The sequence below is a fragment of the Tupaia chinensis genome, unplaced genomic scaffold, assembly GCF_000334495.1.
Source record: "Tupaia chinensis unplaced genomic scaffold, TupChi_1.0 Scaffold143584_1, whole genome shotgun sequence".
Taxonomy (NCBI): domain Eukaryota; kingdom Metazoa; phylum Chordata; class Mammalia; order Scandentia; family Tupaiidae; genus Tupaia; species Tupaia belangeri.
This window is the reverse complement of record NW_006203430.1, coordinates 1,305,731-1,323,225: the sequence shown is the minus strand read 5'-3', so window position 1 is coordinate 1,323,225 and position 17,495 is coordinate 1,305,731.

Here is a 17,495-nt window from a genome sequence, read left to right as displayed (position 1 = left end):
CGGGGGGGGCGGGAGGCAGGGGGTTGGGGGCGGTACAGAGGGGTGGTCCTTACTTCTAGGAAACTGGAAACCCGCTGTGATCGCGCGGGACTCCCGCAAGTTGCTCTTGCATAGTTTTTGTTTTTCTTTCTTTGTTTCTCTTCTTCCTTTTCTCACCCCGCCCCTTCAAACTGGAGGCTTATCCTTTGGCTAGAACGTTTCCTGTCCGGCAGCAAGAAGTGACACAGAGAAACTGTGTCTCAGGCTGAGGAGGACGGGACCCAGGTCTAGGACGTTTGCTCTTCGGAAGAAAGGGAGGAAATGTGGCACTCTCTCATTTAAACCGTATGCATCAAAAAATGGAAGGAGCAGATTGTGATGCAGTTTACTAAGTCAAGTTACAACAAACTTGATTTCTTTTCCGGTCAGGTAATACCTTCTTACCGCAAGCCGGGCTGCCCTTCCACACCCTCGCTGCCCAGCAGCCAGACTCTTACCTCACTCTTACGTCCCTTTCCTCCCCCTAGTCCGGATCAAATTAACAGATACTGTTTCCAGCTTGTCTGAAAACCAGACTTGATTATTATGAACTAAATAGATGTTATTTGCAGAGGCCTTTTGGGGGTGGAGGTGAAAGTAGGGACTGGTGGAGAGGAAGATTAGAAAGAGGCATACTTACAAGTTTTAAGTCTGTAGTATGTTTTTTTTCTTTTAATTAAAACAATTATTTATTTAACTTATCATTATTTTTTTAACTTGCTACAGGGCACACACAGTCACCAGAGAGGGGGGAAGTGAGAGAGCAGTGGCCAGGTCCAGGACTCAAACCACAGTCACCCATGTGGGAGTCTAGCACCTTAACCACCATACCACCTACTGGCCCAGAGTCTATAGTATGTCTTTACATATATCACACTAATAGCACGAAGGAAAACAACCCTCATAACAGATTTAAAAAAAAAAAAAAAAGGTAACTAGAAATACACCAGAAAAAGGACCCCTGACCTTGTCTTTCATACCTTGTATCTGTCTCTCACACGTTGTATCAGCTGTCTCTCACGCACATCTCTCAGAAATAGGCAGAGCCCAAAGAGAGGTAAGTCTACCCCTTACTGGTGTGTGTATTGGATTGTGCTGCTTAACATCTCAAATCTGCTTCTGCACCCCTGAAATGGGAAAAATAACACCCATCTCATGGGGTTGGTGACACCAAATTCTTAATGTTGCAAGAAATGCTAGTCCTTTCTGCTGCTTCTCTCTCTCCTCTTTCTCAGTTTCTCTCTGGTGAGCAGATGTACCCTATAGCAAATTAAAAATTTTTTAAAAAAAAAGCTTTCTTGGTTAAAAGACTGCAATAATCATGACTCACATTCCCTAAAACACTTATGTGTTAGATCCTGTACATTAGTTGTTTAAACAACTCTCTGAGGTAGGTAGTATTATTATCCCAATTTTATGGATAGACAAATAAGCATCACTGTATGAAAAGGGCACATATAAAAAATGCTTTATTCTCCAGAAGTTTCAGATGAAAAGAAACATTTACTGTGCTTTATGCCAAATGCATCAAAATTAAGATAATACTTTCTTAAAATGTGAAATATAGGGGCTGGGTGGTGACACCGTAGCACAACACACCCTTGCAAGGCTGATCCATGTGGATAGGCTCTGGGTTCGCACCAGGAGACCTCCTGAGTACAGTGGTGTGTGCCCACGATGCAGGGCTGGCTGAGGCTGGGGGTGGACTGAGGCATCAAGACCTGTTGGGGGTGCAGCCTCTGTCTCTCTCTGCATCTCTCACTAGTGAAGTGGAAAAGAAAAAAAAAAAAACTAAACAAATGTGAAGTAAAGAAAGAATATAGATATTACTACATGTCCACCTGCCTCATCTAAAACCTTGGGACCAGGTATGTTTCAGAAATTATAAAATTATTTTATTTTAAAAGGTTGTTTGGTGCATGCACCATTTAGTATAAAACACCCTGAGCCCTGTACAATTTGGTAGAGTACTGAATGTATCCTGTATTCAAGCATATTATTTCAGCAACAACAACAAAAATGGATATTGGCCTTGAGTGAGATAAATGAAATCTACAAGTAGCCTTACATTTGTTCAGATGAGGTTTATCAATCAATAAATTGCAGCACCAAACTTTTTTAAACTTGTAATTTTTATAATTTTGTGAACTTTGGAACAGGGAATTATAATAGTGGTATATTTTCTGGGTATGGAATTTCTCCCTGACATTTTTGTTTCTCTGAAACATACACTCACCATTCTATTTAATGGTTCCTTCCTTCCTTCCTTCCTTTTCCTCCCTCCATCCCTCCCTCCCTTTTTCTTTCTTTCTTTCTTTCTTTCTTTCTTTCTTTCTTTCTTTCTTTCTTTCTTTCTTTCTCTCTTTCTTTCTTTCCTTTCTTTGTTTTCTTCTTTCTTCCATAAGCAACAGAGACAAAGAGAGAGCTAAATAGAGACACAGCACACCAACAGGGCCTCAACCCAATTCACTCAACTTCCGTCAGTCTGGATCGAGGTCACGTGCATGCCTGGCATACTCAGGGAGGTCCCTGGATGAGAACTTGGACCCTTCCATGTCTCACTTTTAAATACCTGCAGGACATTTCTTTGTAAAACGTTGGTAATAGCTCTGCCTCAAGATGTCCAGCACTGTAACAGCATTCCCTCATACTCGCCTCGGCAGCCCTCTTTCTTTTTACACATTCACATTTTAGACACCCTGGATTCACCTTTGACTCCTCCTTCCGATTGATTATTAGATCTGTCATCTCTTGTTTAAAATGTCTGCTAGGGCCAGCAAGTGGCATAGTGATTAAGGCTCTGGAATCCCACATGGTCAAATGCAGTTCTAGTCTCAGACCCAGGTGGCTTGAAAACCATGCCAGGTGCATGTGCATGTGTGCCCAAAACCCCAAGAGGAGAAGGGAGGAGAAGGATTGTGGCATGGCCATCCCCCTAAGGGGTGATTTTTCACTTTCCCTCTCTCTCTCTCTCTCTTTCTCTCTCCAGCAAGCACATGTGCCCTATGACAATACCTTAAAAAAAAAAAAAAAAAAAAAGCCTTCTATTTCCCTTGCTAACGTTTTTGTTCCCACATCTCCATCTCTTGCCTAGGTGATGGCAGTCGTTCTTGACCAAGATGCTTTCAATCAGCAATCTTCAACCCCAGCTCCCCTCCAAAATACTGGTAGTGTGATTTTCCTAAGACAGAAGACACACTCTTCTTGAGAGTTCTCAATTCTAACCCATTTGCCACAAAACAAAGTCCAAACTTCACTGCATGCCCTCTCATTAACCCATTTTGATTATCTTCATCACACCCAAGACCACGTGGCCCACTGAGACCGGCCTACCATATATTCTTACTTTGCCTTTGCTCCTACCTATCATTTTCCTGTCTGGAAATCCTTAAAAGCCTTTTATTTGCTTCTTGAAGTCTCTCAGGTGTTTCTAATTCAAAGTCAGCCCCTTCCTGCTCTCCTGTAGAAATTGCTCTTACTTGCATTATAGGAATAATTTCATTCTGCAATGTAATTAAAACACAGTCAGCCAAAACAGCACATCATGTACATTCTCTGCTCGTGTGCACTCAGCAGACATGGTTAATAGATCTTAGCAGCTTCTTCCACTGAGCCCACATGTGGCCATGAAATTCTTCTGGAAAATAGAACCCCAAGGAGCGAGATAGCTTCAAGATGAAAACTACTTGTGTACCCCAGATTGTGTTACTAGTTTTCAACAAACTATTGTCTTTTATTAAATTGTAAGATTCTGAAAGGGCTAGTTCCATACTTCTGTCTTTACATCCCAAAATCCGTAGTGTCTTTGCAGAGTAGGCATTCAGTCAGAAAAATGTGTTGAATACTTGAACATATGAATTGATGAAATCAATGAATGGCGCAGTATTTTCTAGAGCAGTTGCTCCAACATTTTAGGGCAGCTAAGCAGTTATTATAATGCCTCTTGAGCCTGTATGGCAGAAAGAGATGGGGCACTGACTGATATGTATCTCACTGCCCTGAGATTGGGGCAATATCCCATAAACAAAAACTATAATTTGGCTTTCAAATTAGAGAGTGTTGAGATTTCAGAATGAGAGATACGGGATTGTGGGCCTGATAGAATCTGTGAACACTTTCATCATTCCCAACGATGTTGGGACCCACCAGGCCAGGGGACGCCAGCACAAGGCTAAGCCTGCTGGCTCCGTAGCAAAGTGGGGACTCTGGGAAAGGTCATCTTTCCTGACAGAGGGTAATCAACAGTGGACATTCAGGGCACAGAAGTCACATTTTCAGTTTATTTGGAGTAGGAGCAAAAAGAATGGAAAAGTCCCGTTTCCTCTGCTGTAAGGTCCACATGTCGCTGCCGCACCCAGCACTGGACTGAGTCAGTGGGGCGTCAGCACCAGCTCTGCCACCAAGGTGCTACCCTGAGCAGGTGGCTGAACTGCACGCTGTCTCCTCACATGCAAAAGAGAACATAGCAGCTCGTATTTGGTGAGTACTTGCCCCATGCCTGTTCCTGTTTCTAGACATCAGAATTTTCGCTCAGGAGAGGCTCACCGCAGCCTTCTAAGGTGAGAGGGGTCCCGCTGTTGGAGTTCCACCATGGACTCAAAGAAGCCGGCCGGCCGTAGGCACTTACCCAAGGCCCACCCAGGCTAGGACGCAGCAAAGTGGAGATTCAAACCCCAGGAGTCTGGCTCCTGAATCTAGGTTCTTAAGTATTATATTTTTCTTTTAATAAGAGGTGTGCTGGGATTCAAAATATATTCCTTCTCACATAATGGAATGAAGTGGGTAGGATTTGGCTTAGGTATGTTTGTGGAAGCTTTTGATAACCTATTGAACATGCTGAGGGATAAATATCACTAGTACACTATAATGATGATGAAAATAAGAATAAATGAAGACATGACATTTTCAAGGTACAGTACTAAGGTACTTCAAAATTACTTGTTTCTTCATATGTGTGTGTGTGTTTGTGTGTGTGTGTTATTTTCATTAACTGATTTACAACGTGTTATAGGCTAATCCAGTATTTTACCACCACCACATACATTTGTGAGTGGATACACATAGATAACATAACAGGGAGTGATAAAATATGTGAACCATAAATTCATGAAGACTGCACTTTCTAAATCAATAGAGAATGAATGAAGAATGGTAGACACAAGAAGGTCACACGGAATTGAACTTGAGTTTGATTTAAGAACTTAAAACTTACTAGCCATGTTGCCTTAATTTTGCTGTCTTAGTGTCCTAATTTGAAAAATGGTGATCAATAATATCTCCTCAAAGAGTTGAAGGGAGATAAAATGAGAACACATCTTTAAGACACCTGTCACAGTGCTGAGCATATTTTGGATGCTCACTGGGTGCTAGTTCTCTTCTCCCCCTCTCTCTCTTTTACATCTTGCCTGGGGGTATGTGCACTAACTCGAGAGAGACAGAGAGAAGGAAAGTGAGGATTCACTCCCCCATTGGGGATGGCCATGCTTCAATCCCTTTCCCACTCCTCCCTCCTTTCAGCTCTTTAGCCATATAGGCACACATGCTTGATGTGTTTTAAGATACTAGGTCCAGGGACTTGAACCATGCAGTCAGCCATGTGGGATCCAGTGCCTTAACCACCATGCCACTGGCAGGCCTTCTCTTTTCCTCTCTTCTAAAAGTCCTATCTATTGCTTGAAAGAGAGAGAGGTAACCTTTACAGTGTCTTGCCACACCCCAGTTCTTCCCCCAGCCTCCCAGTCAGCCTCATCTGACATGTTAAGTCAACCTGAGATCTGAAACTGGGTCTCCCAGGTGGCTCCAGAATTGCACAGGGGTGTCCTACCACTCGTACCGCCATGACTGGGCCCCCTTTATTTTTCACTATTCCTTATCATCTGTCCTCTAACTCAGTCGTCTTTCTGAGAGCATCATTTGAGTTCAGTCCTCAGGAACAAACAACCTGAACTTAGGGATTCCGAAGGTGTTTCATTACCTTTGCTGAGAGAAGAGTCAGACTCAAGTCACATAATAAAACCTTCCCAGGGAAGCTTCACAAACACTGGTTCCCAACTGCCACCAGCATAATGATTATAAAGTCTGGAGATGCTCAGACATATTCACCTCTTCCAGGAAAGGCAAGAAAACCAAACATTTATGCAAAGTCTTAACATGGACAAAAGCAAAGTGCCTCTGAGGCCTAGGCTGGTTATCTGGAAAAATTTCTTCTAGGATAATCAGTTAATGCCAGAATGGGAAAACAGTTGCAGCTACATGAGTTTTTGCAGTCACTGACTGACATTGTCTTAGCAAGGTTTGAAGTAATGGAGTCACTGGCCCTATCTTGCAGGAAATGGAGGCAGAATTCTTATGTACGGAGGGGAACGTGCTATTTCTGCTAATGCACTGCCTTACGGACACATCCTCTAAAAAGATTAGGTAAAATGTGGAGGAATAAATACAAAGTTACACTTACATAAAAAGGAAATACTTCAGTAAGAAAGTATTTTAAAAGTCTTTTGGGTCTAGCTGTGGGAGTGGAAGTGAGAGGCACCACTGCACAATGGCTGAGGCCACATGGGAAGACAACATTGGAATCCCAGCCCAACCTAAAAAAAACGCCAGGTATAGGACATGTAAGTGGTCCTAGGTAGCAGGAAGGCTGGGGCAAGCAGGATCACAATAGGGTGAGACCCTGTTAAACCTACTTCTCTTTCTCTTCCTCTGTGTATGTGTTCTCTTTTTCTCATTAAAAGAAGAAGAATAAAAAGAAGAAGAAGAGTATTTTAGATGGAAATGCATAGGGGCCAGGCCCACAGCATAGCAGTTATGCACTACGCATGGGAGGCCAGATTCCGCACGGCTGGCTGTGATTCTAGTACTGGCCTCAGTGGCTTTAAAAGCATGGTGGGTGCATGTGTATGCATGTAACAAATCCCGATAGGATGAAGCAAAGAAGAAAAAGGACTGCAGTATGACCACATCCCGGAGGGGTTCTGTCTCTCTCTTTCTCGCTATCATATGTATGCCACTTCTGGCAATTGAAAAACAAAACAAAACAAAACAAAACAAACTAATGTAGAAATTCTTCATTATTTGGTCCAGCAGCTGGCGTAATGGCTATGTTGACTATGTTGCTGGGCTCCCATGTAGTTGCCCGCAGTTTGAGTCCCTGACTCGGTGGTTTAAACTCACGCCAGGTGCATGAGTGTCCAAGATCCCAAGAGGAGAAAGGAGGAGAAGGGATTGCAATCTGGCCATCCTCCCTGAGGGATGATTTTTCACTTTCTGTCTCTCTGTCTTTCTGGCAAGTGCACGTGCTCTATAGCAAAAAAAGCTTCAAAAAAAAAATTCTTCATTCTCAACTCAGCTGATAAATCTTGAATCGTTACCCTGAGATATTTTTCAGAATTATACAAATTGGTATTCTGAGTGCTCTCATGATGATACAGAGATTTTTAGCCTATTTGATTTTCCTGTTGCTTTCATCGCATCACATTTTAAAGAAAAATTACAAGGCCCGTTTGTTATTCTTCATTAAATAATTAATTAATTCCATGTTCTACAATCAATTTGGTAATTAGGTTAAGCAGATTATGTCACCATGAGAGCCAGTCAGTAAGGTTAAGAAGTGTGTTATTTATGTGGTGGGCACAGATTCACTTAAGTGACTCCTGCAAATAAACTGAATCACTATTGATTGGAGATGAATCACTACTAATAGACCCAGGCAGGGTGGAGAAAGGGAACAGGCCCTCCCATGGGCATAAAGCTTTGGTCTAAGACTTGCATTACAGAATACTTCCTGCAATACCATGTTTTCAAATTATGAGGGCTTTATTTATTCATGTTTTTATTTTTATTTTTATTTTTTTGGAGAGGTTTTTGCCATAGGGCGCATGCGCTCGCCAGACAGACAGAGACAGACAGAGAGACAGAAAGTGAGAAATCACTCCCCAGGGGGGATGGTCATGCTGCAATCCCTTCTCCTTCATTCTCCTCTCGGGATCTTGGGCACGCACGCACAGGCGCCCGGCGTGAGTTTTAAGCCACCGGGTCCGGGACTCGAACCGCGGTTGACTACGTGGGAGTCCAGCGACATAGCCATTATGCTAACTGCTGGTCCCCATGTTTTTATTTTCTTCTGTGTATCTATCCGCCCATCTCATACTCCAGAATTATTGTTAGTACCTACAATGCCAAGCATCAATGAATAAAAATTTGAAAGCACAAACTAATCTGGTTTCTGCAAGGGGTTAAGGAGAGAGGGATTGGAGTAGGAGGTCATCAAGGAACAGACTTCCTAGAGGAGTTGATGCTAGGGGCGCTCTTAGAAGGTGAATAACACTTGGCTAGCTCACAAGTAGATGTGGCAGCTGAGGGCATGAGAGGAAATGCACTCCAGAGAGAGGCAGTGGACTGAACGAAGGCACAGAGGAAAGAGACAGCATGTCCAAGGAGGTGCCTTTAGTTTTAGCTTTGCTCAAGGATGAGACGTGAAGGAGCGAATGCTGGAGATGAAGTTAGAGAGACAGGCAGAGGCAGGCCCTGGCTGGATCTTAATGCCTTGCAAGGAGTTTAAAGTGTCCTCAGGTTCAGATGGGGAATCTACAAAAGGCTGCATACAGGGTAGTGCCTGAATCAACTTGTACTTTTACATCATTCCCTGGACTTTGCAAATATGATCTCTGCTCAGCTCCCTGATGTGCATCACCTGTTTCCCTCTGTCCTTTTTTAAAAAGTCATTTAATTTTAAAAAATTTATTCTCTTTTAATAATGACCAGAGAGAGACACAGACAGAGAGAGGAAAGTGAGAAAGTGTGAAAGCACGCCACCAGGTCCAGGACTTGAACTGTGGTCAGTCATGTGGGAGTGTCCAGTACCTTAACTACCACGCCACCTGATGGCCCCTGTTTCCCTGTGTCCGTTGGAGAGGAGTGTACACTGGAGCTTGAAAAGGGGAGAGCCAACTGTAAATATCCTGAAGTTAAGTTCCTAACAGTGTTCTAAGACAAAGTCCAAGAGAGAAAAGGTAAAATTTAAATAGCTATTGAAAAGCAATTTAGCATCAAGATTCACACAGGTGTATCAGAGTGGGAGTTAAGAAAAGGACCTTGGCAATCACCCTTTTTTTTTTTTTTTTTTGAGAGAATTTTGCTATAGGGTATGTGTACTTGCCAGAGAGAGAGAGAGAGAGAGACAGAGAGACAGAAAGCAAGAAATCACCCCCTGGGGGAATGGCCCCATCTCAATCCCTTCTCCTCTTGGGATCTTGGGCACGCATCCACACGTGCCCAGCATGAATTTAAGCTGCCGGGTCTGGGACTAGAACTGCAGTCAACTACATGAGAGTTTAGTGACATAGCCATTACACTAACTGCTGGTTCCACAATCACCCTTCTTTGTCACTGGCTCATTACTACAGATTAGTACCTGCTTGGTTATCAGTCCAGGTCACCCTGGGTGGGACAGCAGGCTTTGCAAGTGATGGTAGGAGTGCAGTAGGAGTTAGTAAGGGCAGAACACAACAATGAGAAGCTAGCGAAGAGAAGTGACTGCCTGTCTGCCTGGAGGAGAGAGGGTTTAGTATGAAAATTCCTGGATTGCAAACCACAGAATATTCATTTTCTTTTCTTTTTAAATTTTATTTATTTTACGAGAGAGAGAGAGAGAAAGAGAGAGAGAGAAGCTCCTTTGACAGGGTCTTTATGCCGCAGTCCCTTCACCAACACTGAAGCTAGCCAAGATCATGGGGCATGCCTGACATGTTCATCTAGACCTGGACTTGAACTCAGAGCCTTCCTACATGGTGTCTGGCATTGAGCAGCAGCACTCCTACTGCTTATACCACTGCAGGTGGGCAGCAAGCTGCAGAAATGTTCTGATAGAATGCTGTAGAAAGTATGAGAACAGCACAGAATTGAAGGTGGAGGGTAAAAAATAAAGACTTGAAATAGGGCTAATGCCTGGAAGCCCTGACCAAGAGGCACACTCAGAATAAGCAAGTTAAGATTGCCATGACCTGGAAAGGGAAGGGAACTTGCAGAGAATGAGATGAAGAAATGATGCCCAGAGAAAGAACACACTGACCGCTTTGAACTTTGCCTTTACGTGGTCCTGAATAAGAAGGGTGCTGTTTCCTGATGAGGTTTACATGTCAAGAGGGCTTGGGACTTTATGATGGGAACAGGAAGATTCAAATCCATATTGCCTATTGTAGGCCTCAGATACAGTTTAGAATGAATCATTCTCAAAGACTTGCATGACTTACTGTGCCCACTTGAGTGTCGAGAGGTTGAAAATATCATTTCAAAGTAAGTTAATGCAATAAGCAGTTAAAAATAGTGTGGCACGGGGACTAGCAGTTGGAATAATGGCTATGTCACTGGACTCCCAGGTAGTTGACCGTGGTTTGAGTCCCAGACCCAGTGACTTAAACTCACGCCGGGCACATGTGCGGAAGTACCCAAGATCATGAGAGGAGAATAGAGAAGGGATTGCGGTGTGGCCATCCCCTTTGGGGGGGGGGGGATTTCTCACTTTCTGTCTCTCTCTCTCTCTCTCTGTCTTTCTGGTGAGTGCACACACCCTATAGCAAAAAAAGCCTCCCCCTCCTCCCAAAAAAGAAAGAAATTAAAAAAAAAAAATAGTGTGGCACAAGAAAACAGTCTGGAGCAGGACAGAAATAGGAGAAATTTTTATTTCTTCTATTTAGTATTATATGACTATCTATAGTCATTACTTAATCTCCTTAGAGCACATTTTTTTCTTATCTGTAAAATGGGATGATAATATCTATCCTCCAGAATTATTGGCCAGAACCTAGAAGTATAACTTGTAAAACCACTGTGTACATAATGCTCAATAAACATAGGTTCCAGGGTCAGCATATGGTGTAGCAGTTATATCACTGGACTCCCATATGGCTGACTATGGTTCAAGTCCCAGACCCGGGGCTTGAAATTCATGCTGAGAACATGTGCATGTGTGCCCAAGATCCCAGGAGGTGAATGGTGAAGAAGGGATTGTGGCATGGCCATCCATCCTAGGGGGTGATTTCTCACTTTGCCTCTCACAATCTGTCTCACTCTCCAGCAGGTGCGTGCACTCTAAAGCAAAAACCTCTTTCAAAAAATAAAATAAATGTAGGTTCCTTTTTTTATGCTACACATTTAAGAAGTTGTGATTTTATTTGATGGCAATACCTATTTGAAGTTTCAGGGGAATTCAGTAAATGCTAGTCTTCATTAGTCAGCCAATAAAGACGTTTCAATACACTGTGAAGACTTAAAATACTTCCACAGAAAGGGTCATGATTGTGTTAACAGAAGTCATGCTTTGAAATTGAGCAGAAACAGGTAGATAACAGAAAATGGATGTTTGTTTGTCAGTTTAAACACTATTGAGTGATGTACCTAGTTATTACTGATTATCATCCAGCTTTAGAAAGAGCTGGAGAGTCTGAACACCTTGGCATCACTAGGCTGGGATACTGCCGTGTCCTTGAAAAAGTCTCCAACCCCAGCGCTGCTGTTCCACTTTAGTCATTTAGGTTTGGGATCTCAGAAGACTACTGGCACACTCATTGTACAGTCTGGTACATAAAAGGCTTAAATAACCACTTAACAAATGAAGGAGCTCTTTTCCACTCAATCCTCAGTTTCTACATCTGTAAATGTAAAATGTAACTACAGTACTATAGTCTTGCTAATATGAAAAGACTAGACTTATACTTTACTGTGGCTTTCTCAAAAAATGTGTGGACTTGGAAGTCTTAAAGGAGTGGTGCCAATGGGCATTCAGAACTACAGAATGCAGGAACACACATGCTGCAGCAATAGCACAATCTGAGCCACTGAGAAAGGTTCTGGGTTTGTGTACTGCAACCTCCCTGAGCATACTGAGTATGTCTGTAGAAGCCTGTGCTCAGGGCTGCTGAAAATGGGATAGATCATAGCATGGTGACCCTCTTTGGGGTGCTTGTCTATCTCTGGAAGCTTGATCCTCAATGTATATATATATATATATATATATACATATGAATTGGACACTAAATGGCTGTAGTTGCCTAAAGGTAAATTGCTACCAATCAAATTACCTTTAGAATTATATTTTCTTTGGATCAAATTTGTGATTTGTAGATACGGGTATTCATCTATTGTAACTTCAGAAATGTACCCTTATCTATCACTGGCAGTTGAAAGAAGTTCAGAACAAAGCAATTCTAAATGCTTTGAAGACTGTAATAAAAGGTATAATAATTCTTTCTGAGGTATCTCATCATTTCAAGCCTCTTTCATTCACTTTGAGAGAATTTTTTAAAAACGGCCAAGCCCTAAGTGACCATTTATTTCTACATGTGATGGTGACAGAGAGACACAATCAGGTCATGAGGTCTAAATTGTGGTTCATTCTTTTCTTTCCTTTGTTTTTAGAGAGAAAAACTGAAAAATCACTGCCTAGGAGGGATGGTCATGCTGCAATTTCTTCTCTTCTGTTTTCCTCTTGGGAGTGTGGTCATGCTTGCACACATGCCTGGCATGATTTTCAAGTCACCAGGTCCTGGGCTCCAATTATATCCAACTATGAGGGAGTCCAGTGCCTTAACCACCATGCCACCTGCTAGCCCTGTTCTTTCTTTCTATAATGGAATAAAACTGCTACTTGTTTTTTGGGAACAAACTATCAAAATTCTTAATATGCAGCTTTCATCCCAAACCTTCAAAGCTATTTGTAAACATAAGCTCATTTATTCCTACCCACTCAGAATGAAGGAAATGGAATGAAGTTGTACAATAATTACAAATATTGTTATCACTATTTATTGAGAGTCTACTATGATAAAATGTTGTATCACTTATTCCTTACATTGGAGGCTCAGAGGCGTTATTTGTCCAGATTTACAGTATCAATCTGGACGATTAAGAAGCAGATGGTGGGACCAGCGGTTAGTGTAATGGCTATATTGCTGGACTCCCATGTAGTCGACTTTGGTTTGAGTCCTGGACTCAGTGGCTTAAACTCATGCCAGGCACATGTGCGTGCATGCCCAAGATCCCAAGAGGAAAATGGAGGAGAAGGGATTGCGGCATGGCCATCCCCCCTTGGGGAGTGATTTCTCGCTTTCTGTCTCTCCATCTCTCTTTGTCTTTCTGGCAAGAGCATGCACCCTATACCAAAAACCTCTCAAAAATAAAAAAAAAAGAAGAAAGAAAGAAGCAGCAGTGTTGGGGGGAGGAGGTTGCAAAGGATGGCATAGAGGTAAAACGTGATGCTCTGTCAGGAAATTCCACATGAAAAGGCCCCAGGACACCTCCTGAGTTCAATGGGCACATGTGTGTCTGTAATTCAGGGCTGGCTGAAGCTGGGTAGATCATGGCCCCAAGACTGTTGCGGTGCTATCTCTCTGCTCTTCTATTTCTCCCTTTCTCACACTCATTGAGCATAGAAGAAATAAGTAAATGATTTTTTTTTTTTTTAAAGCAAAGTGGTGTAGTTGTTAAATTCCTTGGTGCCAGATTACCTGGGTTGATTCTCACCTACAACTCTTTCTAGGTCTACAATCTTGGGCAAGTTAATCTTTTGAGGTCCTCATTTTCCCTGAGCACAGTGGAGAGGATGGTACCTGACTCCTGGTACCAACTCCTGGAGTTGTTGTGAGGATTAAGAGTTGAACCAATGTGCTGCCACACCTAAGAAATGCCATGTTAAGTGGTAGCTATTGTTATTATTCTTGTTAGTGCAAGTAATGACAATGCAACTCACAAGAGCTTATGTAACAAAAGGAGAAGTGCTGGTATTTGCTTTAGGCACAGCTTAGAACAGAATTTCAAATGATGCTTTTAGGAACCTTCTTAGCATTTCCCCTCATGTCTCTTTGCCTTGAAGGTTTATCAAAAAGTCTTTGTAGTAGCAAGATGACCACTTGCACTCCCAGGGCTGTTTTATTCTTACAGAGAAAGAAAAAGGGAAAGTTCTTGTTATAAACAGAGTTCCCAAGGAGATGTCCCAATTTTGGTCAAATACCCATCCTGAACCCAGGATGGCCCAGCCACATCTGGGTCCTGGGGTTATCCCTGAACCAAGGAGGCTGAGTCTGCCCAACAGAAACCACATGGTCTGAGGGTAGTTGCATATAAGGGCTCTCAGAGGGACACCCCAAAGAAGGGAACAGAAAGAGACCAAACATAAACACAGGGTCTTCAAAATGTCCACGGCAAATGTTTTATGTAAATATAGATGGATTTCCAAATTCTTTTCACCAAAATAAAGTCATACTTAAATTCCTTTTCCCCACAACTTTTGATGTCCTCTTATAAATGATGTCCTGGGCAGCTGATGGCAGGGCAAAACCTGGAATTGTCCTCTCTCTCCAATAGAAGTTTATTACTATAACTTCTATTTAGTTTAGCCTTATCCTCCTGTCTTCAAAGTCATTCTGACTGGGCTGTGTTGCACAACTCCAAGGGCACAATTTACACAGCATTGCATTCTCTAGGTTTTTTTTCAGTTCTCTCTTTAAACTTTATTTAATTTATTCCATGAGAGGGAGGAAGGAAAAGAGAAAGACAGGGTCCTCACAGGGTGCTTATGCCATGATCTGTCCCCAGTCACAATCAACCCAATTACAGGCACATTCGTGTGAACCTAGTGTAAACAGAAAACCTCCAGATAAGAACCTGGGACCTTCCCATGTGGGTCCAACGTCAGAGCACTGTGTTACTGCTGTGCCACCACTGCAGGCCACTACCACTCTTCATATTTCAGGCCCATTGGCACCTTTCTCCTATGACTGTTGAATTCTCACATTTTTCAGAAAATCATAGTAAGGTATCAGTCCTGTTTCATTTTATAAAGTTTCACTCTATAGTGACAACCATACTGTAGTAACATTTTATACTTAGAGCTATAGAAATTGGTAGATATTGTCACAGGTAGAATTGAGAAATGGTTAAAGCTTTGATGTTCATTTTGACTTCCGAGATAAGCTCTTGAAGAACATTCCAAAAACATTAGTCAAGAACACCAGACTTTCAGCAATCATATGTAGGCACTTGACAGTTTTCACATTTTAAAAACTTCCTGTTAACATGTAGAACCAAAGTATGAAAGACTAATATGGGGTTTTTTAAACCACGACATGAAAGGCTACAGACAGCGATGCTATGAAAAGGGCAGTACTGCTTCCAGAGAAGGGGTTGAGAGAGAGAGCAAAGACAGAGAGAATTATATTTGAAGAGTTTCTCTCTGAGAGGAAGAGGAGCCATCTTATCTATCCCTTCCTAGGTTAAATCTCTGGAATGCAGGGTGATAGATTTGAGAATCAAGGATGGAGTAACTTATGTCCCATCCCTACCTGAAACTCTGGGAGGCACTCCTGCAGAGAACTTAGCATTGCCTTCATCTCTAGAGGTCCGTCTTAGAGGCTATGGAGTGAAGTCAGGATTTCCTACATCCTCCAAAAATAATTGACTGATGGGCTCTTAGAGGAATCACTGACATTGCAGATGAAATGACTCATGGCAGAGGGCCTTGGGGGTGATCCACAACCCTAAGTCAGAGGAGGTCTAGGGGCCAGATGGTAGCACAGTGGTGATGTGACTAGACCCACGTGGGAAAGGTCCTATGTTTGCATCCCAGCACCTTTCTGAGCACACCGGGCACATGCATACATTCCTGCAATCCAGGCCAGCTGATACTGAGGGTGGACAAGGTTTCAAGACACTGATGAGGGTATCTATCTCCTTCTCTCCTAGATTAAATAATACATAAACTTAATTTTAAAAGGAAAATAAAAGAAGACTAAGTTTGACGTCTACTCAGGAGACCTGTAGTGGGAATCCTATGAGTAGTGGGAAATGTTGGAGCATCAGAGAAGCATTGCTGGTGCTGACAGTGGGATAAGGAGCTCCACTAGCAGTGAGGAGGCAGCAGGAGAATAACATGGACAAAGCCCCTCACCACCACCACCAAAAACTGAAGCAACTGAGCCAAGGCTAGAGGACAGCAGCATCCCAGCCATGTTACGCAGTGTCAGCTGTGCCCAGACGTGGTATCTGGAGATGAACAAGAGACAAGACCCCACCCCAGTGCAGGGGAGAACAACCACAACAGGAAGTTGGAACTTTGACAGAGCATGCATTCCGAATTGAGTGATTCTCTCAGAAAAACTGCTTTAAATTGGGAGGGAATGAGTGTCTTTGAAGTGGTAGAAAGAGAGCTAAGTTGAGTTCAAGGACAGATGAATAAAGGTACATTTTTTAATACATCTGACTTGCTGCATTCAAAATGTAAACCCACTTTGTAATGTGTAAGATACAACCCCTGCCTTAGGAAGCTTGTAAGGTAAGCCATGAAGCCAGATATTTTCTACCTTATAATTTTGCATATGATTAGTCTTGACATTTTATGAATAAATATATTTCATGCTTATAAATCAAGTCTATGGGGGCTAGAGTGAGAAGGGATAAAGCCTGGAGCCAGAAGTGTGAATGTTCTACTGCAGAAATGTGATGCCAATTGAGAAAACCATAACAGAGCTGGATGAAAGCCCAGTAAAGGGCAGTCTAAATAAGTTGAGAACAATGCTTCATAAAGAGACAAATTAAGATAATAAATCAGTCAAGAAATGCAAATGCTGAGAGGAAAGTGACTCTTATTATTTTTTAGAAAATTTCTGAATGCATTATGAGCTATTATTTGATCCTATTTCAATTTAAAAACAAAGCAATACTGACAGGCCAGGCGGTGATGTAGTGGTTAAGGTGGCTGGATCCTACATGGCCAACTATGTGGTTTGAGTCCAGGATACAGAGGCTTGAGAAGCATGCCAGGTGCATGTGTGTGCAGGTCCAAAATCTTCAAAGGAGAGAAATGGAGAAGAGATTGTGGCGTGACCATCTCCATGGCGGGGGGTGTGGGGGTGGGGAGGTTGCTTTTTCACTCTCTCTCTTTCTGTTTTTCTCTGGTAAGTGCATAATGTACCCTCTGGTAAGTGCATAATGTACCCTCTGGCAGAAAAAAGAAGAAAAAGAAAAACAAGAGTTGAGAGCCCAACTACAGTGACACATAGTGAGTACCACAACTTAAGAGGCCTGGGAGGCACAGGTTCAGTTCCCAGACCAACCTGAATACATAACCATAGTTGTGTGTGCCTATAATACTAGACAACTGGGAGACTGGGCCAGGAAGATCCCAACACAGGGAGACTGTCAAAAATCTTTTATCTACTTCTCTCTCTCTTTTCTTCCCTCTCCTTTTTCTCTCTCCCTCTCTCTTCCCTTACTCCCTTATAAAGAAAAAACAAAGAGTTGTATGACTCAGCAGTCTGATTCATTATGGCATTTTGTTTGATCCAATAAAACCCATATAATATCAGAAGTGGCATGATCCCAGGTATTCGTACTGCATATGTAAGTGAGGTGGGTAAGGCTCAAATAGTCTGTTTATTGGTGTTGTCCAATAATGTCTCAGCCAGGGAGCATCTGTATTTAGAACA